This window comes from Cyprinodon variegatus, unplaced genomic scaffold (assembly GCF_000732505.1).
Source record: "Cyprinodon variegatus isolate N-32 unplaced genomic scaffold, C_variegatus-1.0 Scaffold644, whole genome shotgun sequence".
Classification (NCBI taxonomy): Eukaryota; Metazoa; Chordata; class Actinopteri; order Cyprinodontiformes; family Cyprinodontidae; genus Cyprinodon; species Cyprinodon variegatus.
In genome coordinates, this window is record NW_015151097.1 from 359,338 (window position 1) to 382,390 (window position 23,053).

Below are 23,053 nucleotides of genomic sequence, written 5' to 3' on the forward strand. Positions count from 1 at the left end.
GGGTTCAAGGTGACAGAGGTAGATAAAGACATGAACAATATAAGTTCTTTGGCACTTGGTCCCCGGAAGAAGACTGTGATGCTGTGTTTTAAGATACACTTGGATGAATAACCTAGAAAAGAATTAGAGTAGTGTTCCCCCAGGGCCCGGACACTGGTGGTGGAATTAGCCAGAGGAGCAGTGAGACTGGAAATGAGGGAGGGGATGGGGTCTAGATGGTCGAAAATTCGCTTGTGTTCAGGATGGAGAAGCTATGCCAGGAGTTAAATAAAGCGGATATTGCAAGATGATTGGCCTCAGAGAAAGTTTGGTTCCTGAGTTGATTGGCTGGAGCTGAATGAAGGACATTGAAGGTGGTTCAAGTGAAGCTGATAAGGGTCTCTGATTGAATTTATGCTTAAGCTTAATTTCCTACTTAGATTTTTTTCAAAGGTTTTACTTTTTTTTTGCTATTCAGAACTTGTATTCTAACAGATGAACATCGGATTCTACATGTCTATACGAGTTGACAGGAAGAAAGTAATACAAATCTTACATTTCCTAATTTTTAATGCTCTAATTTAAATATTCAGAGACCAAGGCACAAAGGTTTTAACTGCTATCTTTCCACATATTCTGATTTAGTAGAATACTGGTGAACGGCGGGTAAAGTATAACAGAGACGACAAATGTCTGTCTTAACAATGTGTCATCTCCAATTGACTCAGACTCCTCTCCTTGAGCTGAGGAAGGCTCCACACCCTGGGCTCAACTTCCTGCAGAGGTTAATGGAACACATCCTGATAAATTAGCAAAGTGCGACTGTTAGATCAGTCATCTAAATACCATCGTTCTCTCCCAGCGCCAGCCTGGCGTCATTCCAAGCACACAAATGCGCTTTATTCTTTCGGGTTGCCAAATTGGATTTACTCCATTGCACTGCAAACTCTTCCTGCTTAATCACTGCGGGGAAATAATCAGTGGCCAAAAAAAAGATGAACGCTGTGAAAACTTGTGGTAACAAACGAAAAGAGACAAAAGCCACACAAATAATGAGAACGTCCTCCTCTTTATGGCTGTTGTAATCTCGTTTTAGTTCTGTTTTCATTTAAAGGTGGGTATGGGGGGGGGGGTGCTTCTGAAACAGTGTTGGTTTTGTGTGAAAAAAAAATCTGTTGTTATTGTTAAATCAAAGTTCAAAAGTTTGGATTTAGAGCATCGTATTGTTATTTTCTAAAAAGACCTTGCATAAAATGCAGTAAAATGAGGATATCTCTTTATAAAAAAGAAAAAAAAAAGATTTTAGCAGCACATGATTTTGGTGAAGGATTTAAAAAATAAAATCAAAAAAGAAAATGAAGTCAGCTGCTCCATTTTATAGACTCTGTCGTTTTTAGTTCCTCCAAGGCTGTAAACTCCTCCTCAAGCATTTCATGGTTGAATTGAAGGGAAACTGTCCTAAAATCAGCGTGAGTTTCTGGTAGATTGCTGCAGGAGTATAATACATCTGAAGAAGATAGCCATTAACTTGGACTAACTACCCTCACTTTTCAAAATGCATGTTTGCTTTTTGGTTTCCAAGTTTCTTTCAGATATAGGATGTATTTATACATCAAAACCGGAAAATTTGTTTATAAAGAATTCCATTGGGTTTTAGAAAAATGTTAGCTTACTCAGCTGTCTTCCTTTTTATTTGTGGACATCATGTCAAATGAATGAGGAAGTTTAAAACCAAGGGATAATTATTTATGTGTTTGAGTGTCCGTCAGATGAAACAACTGTGCTTTGTGGACCAATAAAGACATGTTATTGGTTTTTACTTTTCATCGTTAGTGGGGAAATTCCTTTTTGCTTACCCAGAAATATGTCTGGATATTTTTATAGCATAATTATAAACAAACCAATTGATAATCAGACTTTTTTCTTTGTCTGAATCTGAGCACTAATTGTTGCCTTCCTGCCAACATTACCTCATTCAGTGATGATTCTTTAAAAATGCTAGGAAGGGTTTATGGCTCAAAGTGGTTTGCCGAACAGTTTTCATTTAGCCCCAGTGAAAGACCTTTTCTGTCGTCTTTAGAGTTTTTTTCATTAACTGGAAATTGTAACTTTGACCAGTAAAAGAACAGGACAGTTGAAGTTGTAGATCCACGTCATCCAGATCTTGGACAACCAAAGCAACCCTAAAAGAACACGTTTGGTTTTACATCTAATAGTTTTGGATTTTTTTATATGCTGTTTTAGTTTTATGCCAGATTATCTGGATGTGTACTCTCTAAAATGTTTCTTTTTTTGTTCCATGAGTCCGAAGAATTATGTTATCATGAGTCTTGATGACAGATGGACCTTTTTGTTTATCTGTTGTTTTTTTAATCGGTTAACTGCAGTTTTTTGTCCAAATCCCTCCCATGGATGCCATTTTTGCCCTTTTTTTAAATATAAGGTTGAATAATGCGCCGTTTAACTGAGGCATGCAAAGCTTGAGATCTCCCCATTTCTAGATAGTACCCAATAATGGGCAGTGCTACAGTTACTCCATTATACTATTTTAAGGGCAACATATCTAATAATCTTATTATAAGGGATAAAGGGTAGTTTACTTTGCAGATAATCTTATTTACCTCGTCGAATTAAAGGCAAATACAAAGATTTTAAGAAATTGATACCTATTTAGATCAGTTTTTGCAGTGTAACACTAAATCAATTTCTTATGGTGATGTTTGCTCCTATGGAACCGTTTCTGTGGATCGTTTCAAGCTTTGTCACTTTGAGGGTGGAACCAACCTTAGACAGTAAACTGCCTGTGATTAGATATTTTTCAGGAAATCCTGCCTCTTGAGAATACTTTTTTTTTTCCCAGTAGTAGACTTTTGACGTGATATAAGTTAGATTAAAAAGCCTGAAGTAGCATGTAGTGAATGTGGAACGCTTTGGGAGATATTGTAATATAACACGTCTCTGAAATGTATTCAGGCTCAGAGCCGAACAATCTGCCACATCCGACGTTTAGAAATCTGGTGCCCTCGGTGCCTTTGACAAAGTCAAAGCTTGGAACAGTTTTGTTTTCCATATTTTGCAGCAGGGGTTCATTAAAACCATCTGGCTAACTAACAGGTGTTTCAATATTTCCTTATAATTAATGAAAAAATGGTTAAAAGAAGAATTAAAATTTTTTGTTTTTAACAGAATTAATATTTAGAATTGGGAAAATAAGATTTATTCTGGGTTTTTACTGCATCATCCTAATTAATCATATCATGTTTTTGCTCAGGATGCTTTTAGTGTTCATTAATTGGGAGCTAAAAACAGGCAACATTTTGTTCACTGCAAAAAAGCAAATGACTCTGGACCTGCCAGATTCACATCTGGTGGCAGAAATATATACTTTGTTTTTCCTTCCTGTGTGATCCTGGCTTTTCTCACCTTTAAGAGAACATCATGGTTATTAAAAGGCATGAATAAATGCATCTTCCTAGCACGGCTGTTGTCTGTGTGTGAATCAGGTTATATCTCCTTTGAGTTTGAGATATAGAGAACAGTGTATTTGCTCTGATCTCACACCACATGAAAAGACACAATCTGTTTCCCCTAATGCCTGACATCATATTCCGATTAAACCTTTCCTACGTGACTTCTGGTAGCTTTCAGAACCAATATGTTCCCCCTTTTCGAAGGAAAAAAAAACTTTTGCGACAATGAAAAATTTTAGTTTGATTTATTAGGAGTGTACTAATAATGAAGAACCTGTTGTTTTTACTGCATATGGTTCTGATTTCTAAAACTGCAATTAGAACTTAAACAATAAAGAATTAAATAATCATAATAAAATCTAAATAGTTGTGTTCATATTGTCATTGATTATCTCAAGGAAAGAGACAATAATGGTTGCAGCTATCTCTCAAATTAAGTGCTTGTGACCCAATCTAAATCTCCCAATTTGATTTCTTCAAACTAATTGGCTCTACTTAATTTTTGTTTATGACCTTGTTCCTACATATGTAATAATAAATTTCTAAAATATCTCAGAGTATAATCTGGTGAAGATTCTCAGTCATCCATGTCATAGTCATTCCAAAGTTGCCCCTAACCACTACCCTCTTTCAGAGGCATAGACCAGTATGGGGTATTCCAGGCTAACAAAGACCTCAATGACTCCCCATTCCTAATGGGCGGACTTGTTCTTTTGGTTTTAATTTGCATGTTTTTTAATCCAAAACAAGGCTTTGCTGGGCCACTCTATATAAGCTTGGAATTTAATGCTAATTCAGACATTTTGAGTTGGAAAAGCTTCCTTAATGTGAAGCAAAAGTCCAGTGGATTGTTTTTTTTACTTTTTCGGAAATCTTAGTGTATAGTTTCAGGTTGCAGCATGACAAAACAGAAGCAGAATTACTTCTATTTATTTATTGTAAACAGATCACAAAAAGGACTCTGCTGTGTTCTCAGATTAAATGTTTTCAAAATATATATATTTTTTCATATTATCTCTGTTCTGTATTCCTTCGTACTTTATCTTTACATCATTTCAACATATTCTCATTATCAGTTCGTATGAAATCGTACGAAAAGTTATACACAGTATTTCGTGGGTTTTTGACATTTTTCCTCGAAAAACCATATCAGTGCGCATGCGTAGCCAGCCAGACGAAAAAAGCAGATCAGCGGACGGACGTAAAACTGGGATGGACGAGCTTTCGACAGTGCAAAAATTACTTCATGATGTCTCTCACTAGGTTGCTTGCTGTTTTGGATGTTAGGGTTAATTGTATGTTAAATTGTATGTTATTGAATGGTGCATAAGATGCGCATGCGCACTGATATCTTGTCTCCAGGCAAGACGTAAAAATACGACGAAATACGGCGAAAAAAACGTCAAAAACCTACGAAATACTGTGCATAACTTTTCGTACGATTTCTATTTTCAAATGTAATCAAATTAAATTTCTTTCAAATGTCACTTTTTCAGATTGAGTTTTAAAACTTGCATTATTTTCAAATTGTCTCTTCGAGTCTAATACAAATGTTCGCTTTCGACGTATAAAAATATTGTTGCTAAACTTCATGCAGACCCAAAGAAATGCAGCTTTGATCTGTACTCCAGAGGAAAGTTCATCCCCAGAAGTTTAGAGAATGTGATCACCTGTACGCAATTTGAAAATATCTCTCAATCTGAAAAGAGAAATGTAATAAAAAAAACTTCTGAAAAGATTATCCAAAATATATACATTTGTTTGCAACTGCATTCAAAGAAAGTTCATTTTATACATTTCAGCCTGTGATTCCTGAAAATACACAGTTACTTTACATAACATTAATAATACGTATAAATATTTATCAAAATTAAGTAAAATGATTCGATACATTTTTCTATAAATGTATTAGTATGATATACAATTTTTATATATTTTAAATTGTATTAATAGTATTTTATGATACATTTAAATATTTCCTTGTACATTTTATAATTTAGTTGTATATTTCATATAATACATAATTAATGAATGTTACTTCTACTTATTAAATGGTAAATTAATTTATTTCGTCATGTATTTCGGCCCTCCATACCTCAGAGGTCACATCATAATGATTGTGAGAACCATCTTGTGTCTCAAGACCCCTACATTGGGAACCCCTGCCTCAGAGCAAGGGGACTTTATTCAGTGTAGAAAGCAAAGTTTGAGCTCTAAATTAAAAGACAAATGATCAAGTTTTAGTTGTATTGATAGTTTTGCAAGGAGCTTCGTATAACTATACTTCTTTTTAACCTCTGTTTTGATATTGAAAATAACATTTCAGCGTGAATGAAGTGGTAGGAACAGGAAAGTCTCTAAGTTAACAAGACCGATGTTTTTCCTAAATACTACAGAACAGAGGCCATCACACTTTCTGGTCTAATACTGACTTGTTTTCAGATTTTTATTTCTGTGAATGAAAGCTCAAACTGTGCCGCAGGATTCCGATTGTGTGCCAGCAGTTTTCCCTGGAACCGTATCAAGTCGGCTGGTTAGCCAGGCAGTGAGACTCGGTCGGCTATAGAATGGATGCATTTCCTACTCCTGGGCGTCCAGTCGCCTTTGTATCCCCGCACTGCACAGCGTGAGCAGGAAGATCAGCAGCAGAATGAATGGGCGGCAGAGGCAGCGGCGGCGAGGTGAACCAGAGAGATTAACTGGGAAATTGACACTGACAAATCTCATACATTAAGGCTTCCTGGGAGGCAGCTATCGGTGGAATAGGCAGCAGGTACCATATCCCATAAATGAGGCCGGGCTTCTGTAATAGTCTGCATGCTGGAGAGCCAAACCTTCCTGTGGAGGAAACCACAAATGATAAGGAAGCCAGGTGTGCCCGGAGACTTTTCATTTGACTAATGTGTTTTCAGCCAAAATAATGAATAGAGTGAAGGAGATGAGAGTAATTAATTTGAGCTTTACCAGCTAAATAACAAAGCAAATACGGGCAAAACTGTTTCATTTCCCTTCGGACTTGACGCCTTTTTCCTCCTCTCTTGCCTGCTTTAATGAGATAAAGCCAGCCTCCTTTGAAAAGGAGACCTAGATACTGTTGTTAGTAGCCCTTTGATCTGTTCTCAGGGTGTTTGCTTATATTTCTCAGGGTAATGAAGGACACAAACACCATTTACATACATCTTCTCAGTGTCCACAGATATTAATAATACATCTTTTTTCTTGCAACACATTAAAACTAGCACACAAACTCAGACTTTTTGTCTTCTTCTTAACTTGGAGCTATTTTGGCTTTAATTATCTCCTTCCCACCCCATTCTGCATGTTTCCTTCAGTGCTGCGAGCGGGGAACCTAATTACCAAACACAAACACCTCTTTGGCCCCGGCAGCCTCACCACTTCTTGTTGACTCTGTCTTATTCTCAGTGACTTAACCCTGCTCAAGAGGTTCATGGTGTGTTCTCTCTATCTTTATTTATTTCAGACGGTGAAGTTGTTTTCCTGGAAAGGTACTACTGCCCTTGCCGTTGCCTAGCAACAAAGTAGGTCCATGGGACTTCACATCTTGGAGATTCTCCACACCTACTGAGACGCAGTCCTCCTCAGACATTTGGGGAAAGTTTGAGCTTACGTCGCATTTAATGAAAGTAAGCAGCTTTCATGAACACTTTTTCATGTAATTATACTCCTTTGTCAAGTTTGTCAAATCATCAAATCAAAGTTTATTTATATGGCGCTTAACAAAAACACCAGGAAGACCAAAGTGCTTCACAGAAAGATAAAAACATTGCAAAAAAAAATAAAAAATGTGCAAAATGTGGAGCTAAAATCATAAGCATAAAACAATGTGTCTTAAGTATTAAAAGCCAGGTTGAAAAATGAGCCTTTGAAGAATCAGTCAATTTAAGAAAGTGAAAAATACAATTATTTTCAACTTAAACTATTCAGTCATCTACGTTTAGACACTGCCTCATTTGTTAAAACATTAATTTAATCTCAATACATATATAGCTGATTTGTAAAGGCCCCAGAACAACCAGCATCATGACCCCCAAAGAACACCAAGGAAAAAATGTTGGGATGTTGTGAAAGTCTTTAAGATTTCTGTTTAATTCTTTATCTATGCGGAACAAAGAGAAATCGACCCAGACCCGTGTGTCCAACTGAACTGACCCACAAAGCAAAGAAATCATTCATCAAAGAAGCAGCCAAAACTCCCACAGTACCTCTGGAGGAGCTGCAATCGAAGCATCCTTAGTTCTGACTCACATAAAAAACCCTGCCGTGAAAAAAAGCACTTCATGTCACTTTGAACCCACCAATGCCTGCAGAGACACACGTGAAGTCAGGATACTGCCAAAAGTTCACATACATAATAAATGCTTTTCTCCACGTACAGCCATCCGTTCATGATTTCTCTGTGCTCGTGGCTTTTTATGCTCCTCCAGATTCCTTCCTCCAACTTTTTTCACTTTGATAGAAGAATCAACCTGAGAAATTAAACTGCTTGATGTTGGCTACTCCTCTTCAGACATCTTAATGCTAATGGCTGTTCTCTCCTACAGATAAATTCTGACTTCATATAAAACAGCATCTCTGTTTTCAACTGACAATTTCATAAACACATTGCTGGACATAGCAGAAAAAAAACTTTACAGTTGCTGCAAACTAAATGTTAATTTTAATGTGTGTGATCAAGTATAAAACAATTCATTCAAACTTCACTTTCCTGAATAAAAAGTAAAGCTAATGTTATTTTAGCTCCTACAAAATTCCAAATTTAACATTAATTTCCAACATAGTGCTGCTGTTGTCAGAATTCATTCTTTACTGTGTTAACTTATTTAATAATAAATTAATTTAACAGATTTTTTTTTTTTACAATTTAAGAGAACTAAAACTAGGAAGAAAACAGTATTATCTCAAGAGGTGGAACTTCCTGAAGGAGAGGCTAAGGACAGGTTAAACCCCACTTTTAAACTCTTAATGTTATGATGTGCGTTTATTGGCATTTTGGTTTTGTTTAGTTTTCACTTTGGGTTTTCAGTTAGGCTTGGATACATGTTATTCTGTTTTTACTGTTATGAGTTATGTCTTTTTTGAATTCCTTTTTAGTCTTACTGTTTGGTTGGGGTTTTAGTTATGTCCTGTTAAACATTCTTTTTTCCCTAGTTTTATTTTGTCATTCATTGTTTGCAGTTATCTATAGGTTATATTTCCTAGTCACTCTCCAATGCCCCCTATATACACCTTCCTTCCCATTAGTTTTCATCACCTTTCAATCTGAGAAAGGAAATGCCAAAAGGAAGCCATTTCTCAGCTGCATCACAGAGCTACCCATGACCTTCGTCTCACATAACTTCAACCTATTATTCCCATTGGTGCAGTTTCCTTTTGTGTCAATGTTGTCGCCATAACTAGAGGTTACTATTTATATATATTTGCACCTCTCAAAATGTATGGTATAATTATTTATACACCATATAATATTTTCATCTCAGTAAAAGTATTACTTTACTTCTGCACCATACTAGACATTCTGTAGATCATTTTTTTAATGAAAAAATTGTGTATATGACCTTTAAGGTAATGATACCAGAGGGTTATTTTTGTCTCGTAAAAAGATAAATCTTTCTATAGCGTGAATGTATTTTTCTTTTATTTACCAGTGGCCGTGTACTACTGCTTAAAATGAATCCAAACTGCAGGATTTTGGCTGCAGCAGCTTTTCAAAGACCATTTTTCACTCCGAAGGGAGAATTCATCACACTTCGCTGTGTTAAATATTCATGGAGGCGTTGTGTTGTTAAAATAAGGCTCATTAGCACTTCCAGCCTCTTTTCAAGTTCCGCCTATCTCTTGTCACTCTCAAAAGAGCAACAGAAACATGTTATTCATCTCTCACATCCTGTGCACTCAAAGTGGGTCAGAAATGAACATTAGCGATTCCTTTATGTCGAAGTCAGACCTACTTTAATGCTATTACATTTTAACACCGATTGAAATATCACGTGTGGGTTAACATATTATAGCAGAGGCTGAATTATCTTCACATATTTTTTTCTTATTATATCATTTTTTTTTAAAAACCCTTATCTTTACTTTGTTATACAGATATTTTTTTATTCAGAAATTTCCTTCCCGTTAACATCTGATGAAAACATTTTTGCTTGCTTAATAAGATAGTTATTCAGATTAAGGAAGGACTGTTTTCATCAGGCATTGAAATTCAATATGAGTGATAACCAGCAATACAAGCAAACATTAAAATGCAAACATTCAGTCACATTACTTTGAGGGATCAAGGTAGCATTTTATTAATATCTGATAAGGAAGTAAAAATTAACTTGATGAAAATGGAAGATTTGAAATATTAAACAAAGTATAATTAAGTGTTGTAAAAAACTACCATGGGATTCATATCACCTCTGTGAAAACTAAAATCTGTGAATTTGAATGTCAATAAAAGGAAAATATGGTGCATTTGATAAGCAACTTACAGAGCTTAGCCCCTTAAACCCCCATATAATGCTGAATTTATGGGATAACTTGTATATTTATGCAAAAAGCACCTGGTCACTCACTCTAATACTTTGTTGGACCGCCTTTAGCTTTGATTACGGCACGCATTCGTTGTGGCATTGTTTCGATAAGCTTCTGCAATGTCAAAATATTTATTTCCATCCAGTGTTGCATTAATTTTTGACCAAGATCTTGCATTGATGATGGTAGAGTCTGACCGCTGTGCAAAGCCCTCTCTAGCACATCCCAAAGATTCTCAATGGGGTTGAGGTCTGGACTCTGTGGTGGCCAATCAATGTGTGAAATTGATGAGTCATGCTCCCTGAACCAGTCTTTCACCATTGAGCCCGATGAATCCTGGCATTGCCATCTTGGAATATGCCTGCGCCATCAGGGAAGAAAAAGCCCATTGATGGAATAACCTGGTCATTCAGGATATTCAGGTAGTCAGTTGACCTCATTCTTTGAGCACATACTGTTGCTGAACCTAGACCTGAGCAACTGCAGCAACCCCAGATCATAACCCCGCCCCCACAGGCTTGTACAGTAGGCACTAGGCATGGTGGGTGCATCACTTCGCCCATCACTCTGGAACAGGGTCAATCTGGACTCATCAGACCACATGACCTTCTTCCATTGCTCCACAGTCCAATCTTTATGCTCCCTAGCAAAGTGAAGCCTCTTTTTCCGGTTAGCCTCACTGATTCTTATTCCTTATTTCAAATATTAGCTGCAACATATAAATCAAGTTGCAATGACCGAAAACATTTGATTGACAGATGACAGTTGATATATGATTGGCTGAATTTAGGTGTACAAGCTGACATATAACTAACTAGCCTGCATAAGATAATGGGAAAATAGAAATTTTCTAGCTATTGGGACAATATGGTCTGATAAAGAATACATTTATATATCTGTTTAAGCCATTGGCAGTAGAGTAACAACCCTATGGTTGTCAGGACTTACTCCTCATACACCATTAATATATTAGCCAGTTCCCTATTAAAAAAACAACTATTATTTATTTGATGTGACACACTTCTTTAGACTTGGCTTGTTATCAGTTTTTATAAATGCTGAAACATAATATTGCAAAAGTTGAAATAATCCATTTGAATGACAATCTAATGGAAACAGTGAATGAACTGTTATTTATAAAGATCTTTACACGTGTAAAGTAACAAAAAGAGAAAAAACAGCAAAAACCAAAAGACACAAACACCAACAGTAAAAAAAAGTAAATCACCAAAAACAAGAGCCAAAACAGATAAACCAGTGAGTTAAAAAAACAAAATTTTTGATAGCTATTACAGTCTGAAATTATGTTCAACTTGAGTTGAAGCCATCCGTCCATTTTTATTTTATTTTAAGATACCTAAACTAAGGTTATTGGCCGTTCACACAGTCAGAGGAAGATTGTTCCATCTTCGGGACCCACAACAGAAGACTCTCTTTCTCCTTGAGTCATAAGATGAGTCCTAAAAACATCTAAAGATAAAACATTTGATCTCGTATTACAGCCAGGGAACATGGCTGTAAAAAAGCTGCTAGATAAGGTGTAGCCATTTAAATGTAAAAGCCTTGTAGGTCTTAACTTCAAACTGCGTGCATTTTCAGGAGCCATATTTTAAGGCTAATAACTCTGCTGACAGTTGGAAAATGAAAAGTTTCCTGTTTGATCATCACGAATGAATAATTTTAAATTGAATTACTTAGTTTTGTACAAATGTTTTGAGCATCTATTTCTGGATTGTTCTGTTCATGTGTCTGTTCATGTGTTGGAGTGCTTTGGGTAGATTATGTTTTTTTTATTATGTTAAAAATTTCAGCTCATCAAACATAATTAAATATATCCTGACTAAATGAAATTAAGTAAAATTATTATTCCAGTTAGTAAACAGCTATCCAGCCAAACCTCACACTATGTAAAAATTATGTTACAAGTGTTAGAGGTTTGCAACGTCCTCCACAAGCCACACCCAGGTCTGATAATGGCAGATCCTGGCAAAATCAAGAAATTCCTTAAAAAAGAACCTCTCTGACAGCATGATGTAGGTAAAAATCTCTTAAAAACAAAACAGCGCACCTGTTTGAAGAAATCTGAAGCAGTATAAAATCACATCACAAAGAAAGTTACTGACAGTTTTCAGTTTGGTAAGAGCTGCAAAGTCATCCATTAACAGTAAAATGTATCAAACAATGTGGATGTAATGAACTTTCCTGGGAGCTCCTGACCCACCAGTATTACAACAAGAGTGCATTAACTACCAAGCAGGAAGGTCACAAGAGAACCCTGAACTCTTGAACTCATAGCTCTGTCGTGAGCACGAGTCTCTGTCTAGAGACGTCTAATGGTGTGTTCACACCAAAGAGGTTTTAAGCATCAAGGCATCTGATCTCCATGTAAAGTCTATGCGAGATGGCGTTGAGGATTGTGGAGAGATCTTGCTGGATTTCCAGTGTCAAAAGCTGCACCTATCGAGCAGTTAAGCAGCAGATCGTGTGATCTGAAATAAACTATAATAACTAAATGTGTCACTATCATTTAGATGTAAAAAAATCAATCAATTTTTATACTTTGCCTGAATCCTCACTGCTTACGTCTACTTCACCAAAGAGATAGTAATCAGAGGCACATTAAAGGTGAATAAGTAATTCAAGCTGTGTGGCAACCAGGGAATCATTTTCGGAGAAACAAAATGAGAGTATATTAAAAACTATATTTAGTGTATTTCTATCCCCCTTTGTTATCCTAGTGGAAACATCATCATGCTTTATTCATTAGCTCTGACTGCATTTCAGGATGAGGCAGCTGTCTGTGGCTGTGATACAGGGATGCAGAACAATTGCTGCTTTCACGTGAAGTAGCTAAACCTAGAGAATGAGAAAAGTCAAAAGATTTGTCCCTTATTGTTTAAAAACAGTCTCTACAGAGGTCCCATGGATATACAGTAGTAACAAAAGTGCTATGTTGTCGACACTGGACTGTTGTCTCTAGCTTTCCTTTACAAACTTCAGTCACAAGTTAGCTCCAAACGTTAGGCAGTTTCCAGGAAGGGGTTGGCAGTTTTTTTTTAAATATTTTATCAAAGTCAACTTTAAAATTTTATGATATCTAAATTCGTTTTACATTCTGAATATGGTTATACGAAATATTCTGTATTATATATTGTATGTCTTACATTGTTTAAATGTTTTTTTTTTATGTGGCGTTATAGTGTGAGGGGCTGCTTTGTTGCTTCAGGACCTAAAAGTTTCGTCAAAGCTGATGGTCACATAATTTCATTTCTCTGCAAGGAAATCCTAAAGCTAAATTTCTGATCATCGACTGAATAAAATAAGACAAGCAACCAAAGCATACCAGCAACTCAATCTCTGATTGGCTCATAAACAGCCAAAACGCCATAGTGTAATACAAATGCAGACATAAAACCGTACATCTGGATCAAATGAAACATTTCACCAAAGAGTTAGGCGAACATTCTCTGTAGGGATATAAAGCAATTTTCTAGTTATTGGTTGATTTGGATGGATTTCTTTCCTATCTTAAAAGAAAGCTTCCCTTTGTGTGTACTCTGCTTACCTTTATCTTAACCTCGAATTTGTTTAATGATCCGTAACATATATCAAGTTTTACAAACATTCAGAAATAGAAATCTGTCTTGTGTGAGGAAGCTATTTTAGCTGTAAAGTGAACGGCACATTTTTACTGGCAGATTTAATATTTCACACACCTTCACAGACGTTTCTATTAATCTCAGTAGGAAGGAACTTCACCGTACACTTAGGCTTGGTTCCCCCATAGGCAACCAATTAACATCCATTTAATCAATGCTTTCATAGTTCATGAACAGGTCTATCAAACTTTAATGCCGCTCTGCTGCTGAGCGCTTGTGTTTTTCATGCAAAGCCATGTCTGAATTGATCTTTCCACTGATACAGTTCTGGCTGGAATCTCTGACTGAAAAGTCATAAATGTATTCCCACTTCATGTGACCTTCACATGTGCATGTTTTTAAAAAAAGGAAGAAATTATGAGTTATGGGTTAGAAAAGAGGAACACCCTTGGTAGAGCAAAATTATTTCATAAAGCCAAAAAAGCCACAGATGTCCCAGTTGCTTGGGTTGCTTCCTCTCTCCCTAAGGACTTGGCATTCAGGTTGCCATGCCACACTGGAGTCTGTCTTGGGTAACATGCTGGCCCCAGATTGCTGGAATCACGCTAGGCCTATGAGATGTCCAGACTTGATATGCAGTAACCAGAGCCAGGCGGCAGAAAATGTAGACAGGAAGCTCAGAGAAGAGTGGGAAGGACAAGAATAGGAAGAGCACACAAGGTCTATGCATGTACGTATGTTCATGTGCAAAAAAAGAGGGCGTTGGAGAGGTTGGATGTGCTAAAACACAGCGCATTTGCCTTTGAATTATTGGAAACCAAATGCTTTTCATGTGACCTACAGCAGTATAGTTTCTCACTAACCATCTTGCCAACCTCTGGAGAGAGCTGCAGTGTGAATTAAAATGAATGCAAAAAGGGGTGAGTGAATGTGACATTCACTTGAAAAAAAAAAGTGGCAGTGGTGATGCATAAAGCATTTTCAGCTTTGTTGAATATACCATTGATCATTTAATTCCAGCTCCAGGTCAATGTTCCACATTTTGAATGGTTCTTTTAAAATGAATAAAGCTTGCACATTTCACATTGGCAGCAACTTAACGAGCCTCTGCTGTCAGGTTAGGCTGACTGGATTCTTTTGATTAGGAAAAAATTAACCTGCAAAAACAGAGATTATTTCAGACATGTTTGTTTTATTATTGTTGAAGTTTTAATATACAAATTCACTTATTGAGTATCTGAGTAAATTTATTCTGTATTCTTTTTATATATTAGAGACAAGCTAACAAACCAACAAGGGGAAAGAGTGCTCTTTTTATGTCACAATGTTTTCAGTGGGTTTTAATTGTGGTCTCAACTGAAGTTTTGATAAAATCAATTAAATCTTTACTCATTTTTTCAGGTTGTCCCTTCCTTTTTTTCAAATGACATCTGAGAAAAACAAAATTTAAAACAATTTTAAGCATAAAATTACTTTTTTTCTTCCTAAAGTAGGATGTTGGACTTCAGGCTTACTTGTTCAAATAGATCATTCCTAAGGATGCTGTCACTTCTTTTATGATCTATGTGACTGTGACGGTTTTCGTAAAAGAAAGTCTTTTAATTGGTTCTGGGCAGAAAGCAGTGAAAACCAATTTTGGACCTCAAAAACTATTTAGCACATTTCTGTGTCTGTCATACATGTGTCGCTTATGATAAGGCGTGTGAATTGAAAAGAATTTGGAGATACGGTATGCAACATGAAATCATACAGAAGCTTTGGGAAACTACATTATGGCTGCATTTAATTTCAGCGGCTGCGTCCTTTCGAGGACCCAGTCTTAGTAGGCTGGATTCTTTAGAGGCTGTGAAAATAAGGAGGCCGGAAGAGTTCGGCTATAGATTCAAACAGGTCAAGCCTTCCCCCGCTGTCACTGCCCCTTACCTCAGTGTAAGCTCAGTCACCGAGCAACTGTGAGGGTTGACCCACAAAGCAGGCAAAAAATGGAAGCCGAGCCTCTAACTACTGTTCTGCGTGCTAATTTCATTTGTAAGGAGCTTAAACAGCAGTGCCGTCATTGCAGATATCAGATTTTTAGTCCACACAACGGAAGACATGTTGGAATCTGTGCTTAAATGTCAGCCAAACCATTTGCACAAGGGCTGATAAAACCTTTTAAAACACCAAACATTAACCACAACATATCTGACTCAATAACCATTTAAAACAACTATTTTCATTAATTTCAGACAAACTTATTCATACACTTCTAATATATTAAACTACACTTATAATATTTGCAATTTCCCTTTTTTTCTCTGAGCACGTTGCTGCCGGCTTGCTTAAGTATCACAGGATACCCAAGGCTACATGGGATACAGCTGACCTGTCCTCCAAAACAGGCAAAAAAAAAAGGATGCATTTGTCGACCGCATATTAAGGAGTCTTTGAATCCGAACAGGCCGTACAATGATGTGGTGCTGACGATTCTGGCCTACAGAGGAGGCAGTCGCCGGATTCGAACTCGGCATATGTTGCTTTGCTGTAGGTGGTGCAGAGCAGCTGTTTAATAGGCTCTTTGGTAGGGTGCTGCCAAGTAGTGGCAAAATAAGACAATGAATGACATAAAATCAATTAATGCAAAAACAATTCACTCCATGTTTTACGCCATGCAGCTTTTCCCCCTTTATTTAATATTCTGACTGAAGTTAGGTGGGTATATACAGAACAATCCATAGGCTTACAATCCCTGACAATTTGCAAAAGTAGAAAACACAACATTCCAACATTATGGAAGCTTCTTTCCTATGTGAGTGATGGGGATTTATTCCCAAGAGTTACTCACAATCTGTTCATGGTATTGTCATTCATGGGTTAAATCATAAGAAGTCTCTTTATGTTTTGAAATTTTTGCCAAAAGGAGCTGTCACTTGTCCATCATATTTTTTTCCTTGGAGCTTTTATTGTAGTCACTAGGGTTCCAGGTGCAGAAAATCAGGCTCCACCACTGTGTGTAGTGGGGTGGGTACTAACATTATGGAATTTGGCCCCACAGACCTGTCAAGCATAAAACAGCCATTACTCTCTCGCTCAAACAGGAGTCAGTCTTAAGGTGTAAGAAAGAACTGAGAGTCCAAGGTAGACGAGCTGAAACTACCTCCATTTCCAAATGTCTTCATGCTATTTCTACAGCCGCTGATATAAATCGTTCAGCTCAATCATGTGCAGTTGACCTGTTAGGCCATTTGTGTGCAACAGGCACAAGTTGATTAACTCTTGTAGTCCCAGAAGGGAGACTACAAATTCTGAGGTAATTATATATCAAATAGGTTTTGTGTAACATAGGGTTCAGTTTTGATCATGCTAGCTAATGCTTTTGGGTTTTGCCAAATTCCCCATCAGTTTTTTTCTTTTTTTAAATAAGGGATATCATGCATGACCCATTTAACACCTCAATTTTCACTTAATTTCTTCCCATATTTCTCAGTGTCACTCGGCAGCTTGTGGTATGTTGGTGTTATCATCACCATCTCTCTGTAGGCTGTAACCATTAATATCATTTATGGGCTGTATATACAATCAGGCAGACAGGGGACATGCACACAAAGAGTTACAACAGGGAGCCGAGGAGAGACGCAGTTGAATGATCTGGCCTCCGGAAAGATGGCATTCAATCACAGCAGACAGTCGGGCCCAGGGGAATATACCCACACATACACACACACACACACACAAACATAACACACCCATAATAGAAATAAGGTGACATTCATAAGAATTCACAAAGTAATTTTATTAGCACTCCCACGAACACTCCCCCAGCAACTGTCACCCATTAATTATAAATGTGGACTCATAACACAGTTAATTACTGCCTCAAATTGTCTTTGCAGCCTGTGGATCCACAGGATTTATTTATTTATTTTTTTACAGGGAAATTATGAACTCAGTGAAAAGTGTGACAATCATGATGATTGATGGTGTTTGTTTTTCCTGCAGTCCATTCATTTACGCTGGGCATGGGCGGAGTCGATGGGGGGAGGCCATCAATTCGGTGGCAGAAATGAAAAGCTCTTATTTTCTTAAGTACTCAAAAAAGAAAACAGTATGATGAGAGTCCCGATAGAGTTGTATTATTTGTGCTGTTAGACAAGTTAAACAATCTGCAAGAAACAGAAATATGTCTTTTATTTTATCCTTGTGCCACTGGCAACATAAGGGCTCTCTTCAGCTTTCCTTTTTTTAAGCTCCTGAATTCTTATAAAATTCTCCTAACTGACCCAGATTGATGCTCTTATTTGGTGACTTTTGCTCATGCATGTCTTTCCGTTCCACTGACCACCCTCTGCGTGCCTCCTCCTCACGCCTCATTGCCCTCCGGTGGTCCGTGGTGTGGCGACTGGAGCGTTAGCTCTCATCCCCCATATCCACCTGTGTGGGTGATTGAAACAAGAGCGAGTTGTTGTCAGGGCCTTGGCCACCATGTAATTGAATTCTGCCTCGTTTCATGGAGTGCAACAAAGTATGGCAATGGACAGAGTGTAAATTCACTGCAGATTTAAAGACAAACCTAAACTACAGTAGAGGCTGCTTAGCTAAAAACATTAATAAATGATACCAACTATTGTAATTTAAACACACAGAGCTCCTGCTGCTGTAAAACCTTGCTGTTTTGCAAGCCCCTTTCTTGGCAAATCCTTGAACAGTTTAAGCATGCCGTAGGGTTAGTGTTAATTCAGAAGGATGTAGCTGTTGATTTTTAGCTTGACCTTGATCCACCAGTCAGGAGCGTATAATTGTTACTGATTAAATATGACTTAAAGTTAACTATTTTCACTATCATTGTGGTTCTTTTACCTGTTAACATTCACCTAATTATGGGTAATCCTCGCCTGTTTTGCATACCCAAATGGAAAAGCAAATACCTTAGCAACTGTAAGCCCAAATCACACGTGCAATACATTATTTAAAAGCTAACACCCTCTAGTTTCCTAATATATAAATGGAAATTGGGTGACGAGAACACAGACCAACGTGCATCAGTTAAAACATGTTTTAACTGTTTTTTAACTAAAGGTTTTTTTTATTCTTCTTCTCAGAAATTATAGGTCTTTTTTGAACAGCAGTAATATAAACATTCTTGACGAAATGCATGTTTTTTTTGTATTATATTTGTTCTACATCATGTCAACCACAAATGCAGAAAATTTCAGACCTCTAGCTAAAACAGTTCCAGAACTGTGGGGTTTTGATCTTTTGGTGTCGGCTTGGAGCTGAGTGCAGTGGCTCCACTTGCTGATAAAAAATTTTACCATTGGAATTTTATTCGGTATTCGTTCTGAATTATTACCCCCACTTAAGGTCCACTGGGTCGCTGGCTGGTTTTAAGAGGTTAAGGAAGCCAGAGAACACAGAAGTAAAATTCTAAATTAAGGGAAAGATTATTTAAAAGACATGTTGAGACATGTTTATTTAATCAGCCTGTCAGAAACAGGGAAAGAGCAAGGCTTTGAGCTGGTAACAGGAAGGCTTAAAGAGATCCATGATAAACTTAATTGGAAAATGCATTGTACAGTTAGGATCGGGATGAAAACATTTTCTCAGATATCTTTTAATGATAAGTTATGACTGAAAGATTCTTTACTGTCACTTTAAACAATTGTTGGTCATCTTCCAATTTAATAATATTTTTTTATTTATTTAAATTTTTGATAATGGTGTTAGCTCTACCTACTGTACTATAATAAACAGATATCAAAGATACAGTAGAGGCTCATGAAAACCTTGAGGCAATGGAGCAGTGTGACATTGTCTAAATATGCACTTTTATAACCAACCATTAGAATTAGAATTACAATTTGATAAAAAAAAAAACATCTCTGTTAATATTAGCTGTATTTTCTCAATATAGTTTTCAGTCAAATGCAGTGTTGCCAATTTCTCACCAAGAAAAGACACTATTGGCTGTCCTAAAAGGCGCTAGGACGTGTTAGATGATGTCATCACATAATTTGCATAATGCCACAGTGCGGAGATGCGGACAGAACAACACTTACTGTTACTAACTGTGTCATCAAACCAGCATGCACTGCGGAGGTAACAAAACTTATTTGGGCCAATATTTTCAACTAATGATTGCACCTTTAACAGCGTAAAGCAAAGTTGAGTTTGCCATGAAACATAATAGAACTGATAATGGCAGCATTTTGGAAATCTAGGAGTTCGGATAGAGATCTACGTTGTCTTAGGAGAACAATCATAGAATTCTGTTATGATGATGCTAACTCTCCTTGTCTTTTAAATTAGATGCCAAGAACAGCTAAAATACATATCTCCACAATCATTGTTTTTGATGTTATATAGTAGATCCATTTTTTACAGCAGCTGGTCTCTCAGACACACAAACACTCATACTATGTGGTGCCATATTTGCTTGAAATATTAATACTTTTTGGCAGCTAATGGGTGGAAGGTCTGAAAAACTTACCAAACTTAGTTCTGTTATCTTCTAGGTCAGGGGTCAGCAACCTGCGGCTCCAGAGCTGCAACGGGGACATTAAAGAGCTGCAGATTTTTCAAAAATGTATGAAAATGGCAAAAGATGGATTTTTTGTTTGTTTGTTTGTTTTAGGGTGGTGTGCAGGAGGTCACACAAAACATTAGTTATGTTTCCAAAGCTTTGTAATTAGAAGTTGTCAAATACTAAAAAGAGTAATTTAGAAAGGCATTTACCAGAGAAGGCACCAAGTTGGTAGTGAGAAAAAGTGCAATTGCAGAATTTCTGTATATATTAGAGGAGCGCAAAGATAGATTCAAGAAGTGAATTGCATCTCCAAACTCCACTACTGCTGCTAGTTTGGCTGCAAGCATGGAAAACCGTTCACAGATCGAACTGGTAGAGCTCTGATGCAGGAATGTGAACTTTCTTCCATTCTTTTTCCCCAAATCCTTAAAAATAAAAATAACACAAAAAATCTGATTTCTTTGTCCTGTCTCCATAATTTCATCAATGCAACAACACCTAATACATTAACATTGTAATTTAAACTTAAAGCACCAAATATTGTACAGCAGAGTAGTAATGTGATGTGACATTTGCTCCTGGATAAACATTGATCATGAATGCTTGTAATACATTTAAGCCCACATAGTTTTTTTTTTTATAGCAGGCTAATACACTTAGAGCCTGTGTTGCCATATGAGGCTTATATAAGACTTTTACATTTTGTGGCTCCAGACAGATTTGTTTCTTGTTTTTTTGGTCTAATATCGCTCTTTGAGCAGTTTGGATTGCCGACTCCTGTTCTAGGTCAGGGTTCTAGGTCAGGGTTCTAGGTCAGATTAAAACTACATTGCCTTTTGTATTAATGACATACCAGGTTTCTATCGTATCGGGATACAGCACTTGAGTATCGATATATTCCAAAGTACAGATATTTTTCAGAACCGCAGTGGGGATGAACATCAACATGTTGCTGTCAATTCTTGACACATTCCTTTCATAAAGCTTTGATCTGCCAAAAAAAAAAGTGTTGATTCGGATTTTCTACAAATGACCTAGAACAGGGGTGCTCAAGTCCAGTCCTCAAGAGCTACTTTCCTGCAACTTTTTGATGCACACCTTTTTTAACACACCAGAATCAAATGAGTGGTTCGTTACCTCTGCTGGGCTAAATTATGGGATTGAGCCTTTAAATTCAGATGTGGTAGAGAAGAGATGCATCTAAAATTTATAGGACGGTAGCCCTTGAGGACTGGACTTGAGCACCCCTGTTCTAGGTCATTTGTAGAAAATCCGAATCAACACTTTTTTTTTGGCAGATCAAAGCTTTATGAATTATGGTGTCAGGAATTGACAGCAACATGTTGATGTTCATCCCCACTGGAGTTCTGAAAAATATCTGTACTTTGGTAAATATTGATACTCAAGTGCTGTATCCCGATATGATAGAAACTTGGTATGTCATTAATACAAAAGACAATGTAGTTTTAATCTTTTTGCTATTCTTTATTCTAGTTTACTCGAGTATTTGCAGATTAGAAGAATGTATGTCAAAATGTAATATATTTGGGTTACTTTTTTGCATATACAGTATTTCCACATTTATTTTACTAGTTGGTACAATTCTATTATGAAAGCATATTTCCTGTTGAGACATAAAAGGCAAGTTTTTATGTTAGTACAAATGTGTTGTTTTTTTATGCCATTATAAGATATTATTCTATCCTCCATGGAATCGAAAATGTTTTGAAGTATTACATATTTACTTTGCTATTGAAATCGTAAGAACCCTAATTTCTACAAACCTTTCTAATTATGAAGGAATCATGTTGAAGCACTGAAAGGTCAAAGATCAAAGTTCCCAGTTAGGGTTAGTAAATATTAAACATTATCAAGGTACAAAAAAAAAAAATTGGATCAATAAATAAAGATAGTAAAACGCATATTGATATGAAAAATGCAAAAGATAACCTTGAGTGAGTTGCCTGTCTAACCCCAACAACATAGAGACAGAAAGGACAGTGAAGCATGCACTATTTTGAGAAAATGTCGGTTTTAAAATACGGTTGAACATCTCAGCCTTCTTTCTCAGTGACAATGAAAGGACATTGGAACTTTAAACACCACTTACTGTACAGCTGTTATGGACCTAAGTGCCACTCTACTAAAGGGTTGTGGGACCTTGTGCAAGAAGGGAGATGGAGCTTTCATCCCCTTAGTTCTTTGCCAAGTCAAAGTACAAAAACTAAAAAGGATATAAATTGTTGGATTTAAACCAGCAGCAAGTTGCATTACCAAAAAATCAAAAATGTGGTGATTTCAGACCATTTTACCATCTGCGTATTTCATCTGTAGGCTCAAAAAGGGGACAAAACCTGGGTAAAACATACCCTGCAAGGTGGAGGCGTAGTCCAGTCTGTGGGTTAGGTGTACGAGCTGCCATACTGAAATACACTGAAAAGGAGGAAGTCTGCTTTATCTGCAGTCAGATGAAAACAGGGCACCATGTAACAGGACTGCATTAGTCTTTTGATATTTTTGAGTGTGCTTTACCATGTAGCTGCCACAGTGCAATGAGGAACATAATGGTTCATTTTAGTTGATCACTGGGCATGAGCTTGAGCATTTCTGGCTTTAATCTTGAAATGACCAAATCTTATGTGCCGGAATACAATTGAGATGGCTGTTATGTATTCAAGGTTTTGTTTGGATGTAAAATGCTGTGAAAGAATGTAGGAGATGACTTGGACATTATGTGAAAGAACATAAACACTGATTCTATGAGTGCAAAACTAACTTTATAGTTTAAATGTAAAATTCACAGTGGCACCAGCTACCCTGAATAGATTATCACCATAATGAAACAAAGTGGTGGCTGTCAAGACTCAGAACAGAAGGACCCAGTATTCAGCATGAGAGATCTAGTGGAACTAGTGGGACAGATAGTGAAAAAGCATTTTAGAACTAGTTTACCATCTTTTCAC

At 36.9% G+C, this 23,053-nt stretch overlaps 1 long non-coding RNA gene across 2 annotated transcripts in view; it reads left to right on the forward strand.

Annotated features, from left to right (window-relative positions):
- The window catches only part of LOC107096711, a 137,148-nt gene that overhangs the window by 59,116 nt on the left and 54,979 nt on the right, over positions 1 to 23,053 (forward strand). For both annotated transcript variants that reach the window (XR_001481806.1, XR_001481805.1), the window contains exon 2: positions 6,931 to 7,093. This is a non-coding gene — a long non-coding RNA (uncharacterized LOC107096711). The remainder of the gene's footprint in view (positions 1 to 6,930; positions 7,094 to 23,053) is intronic.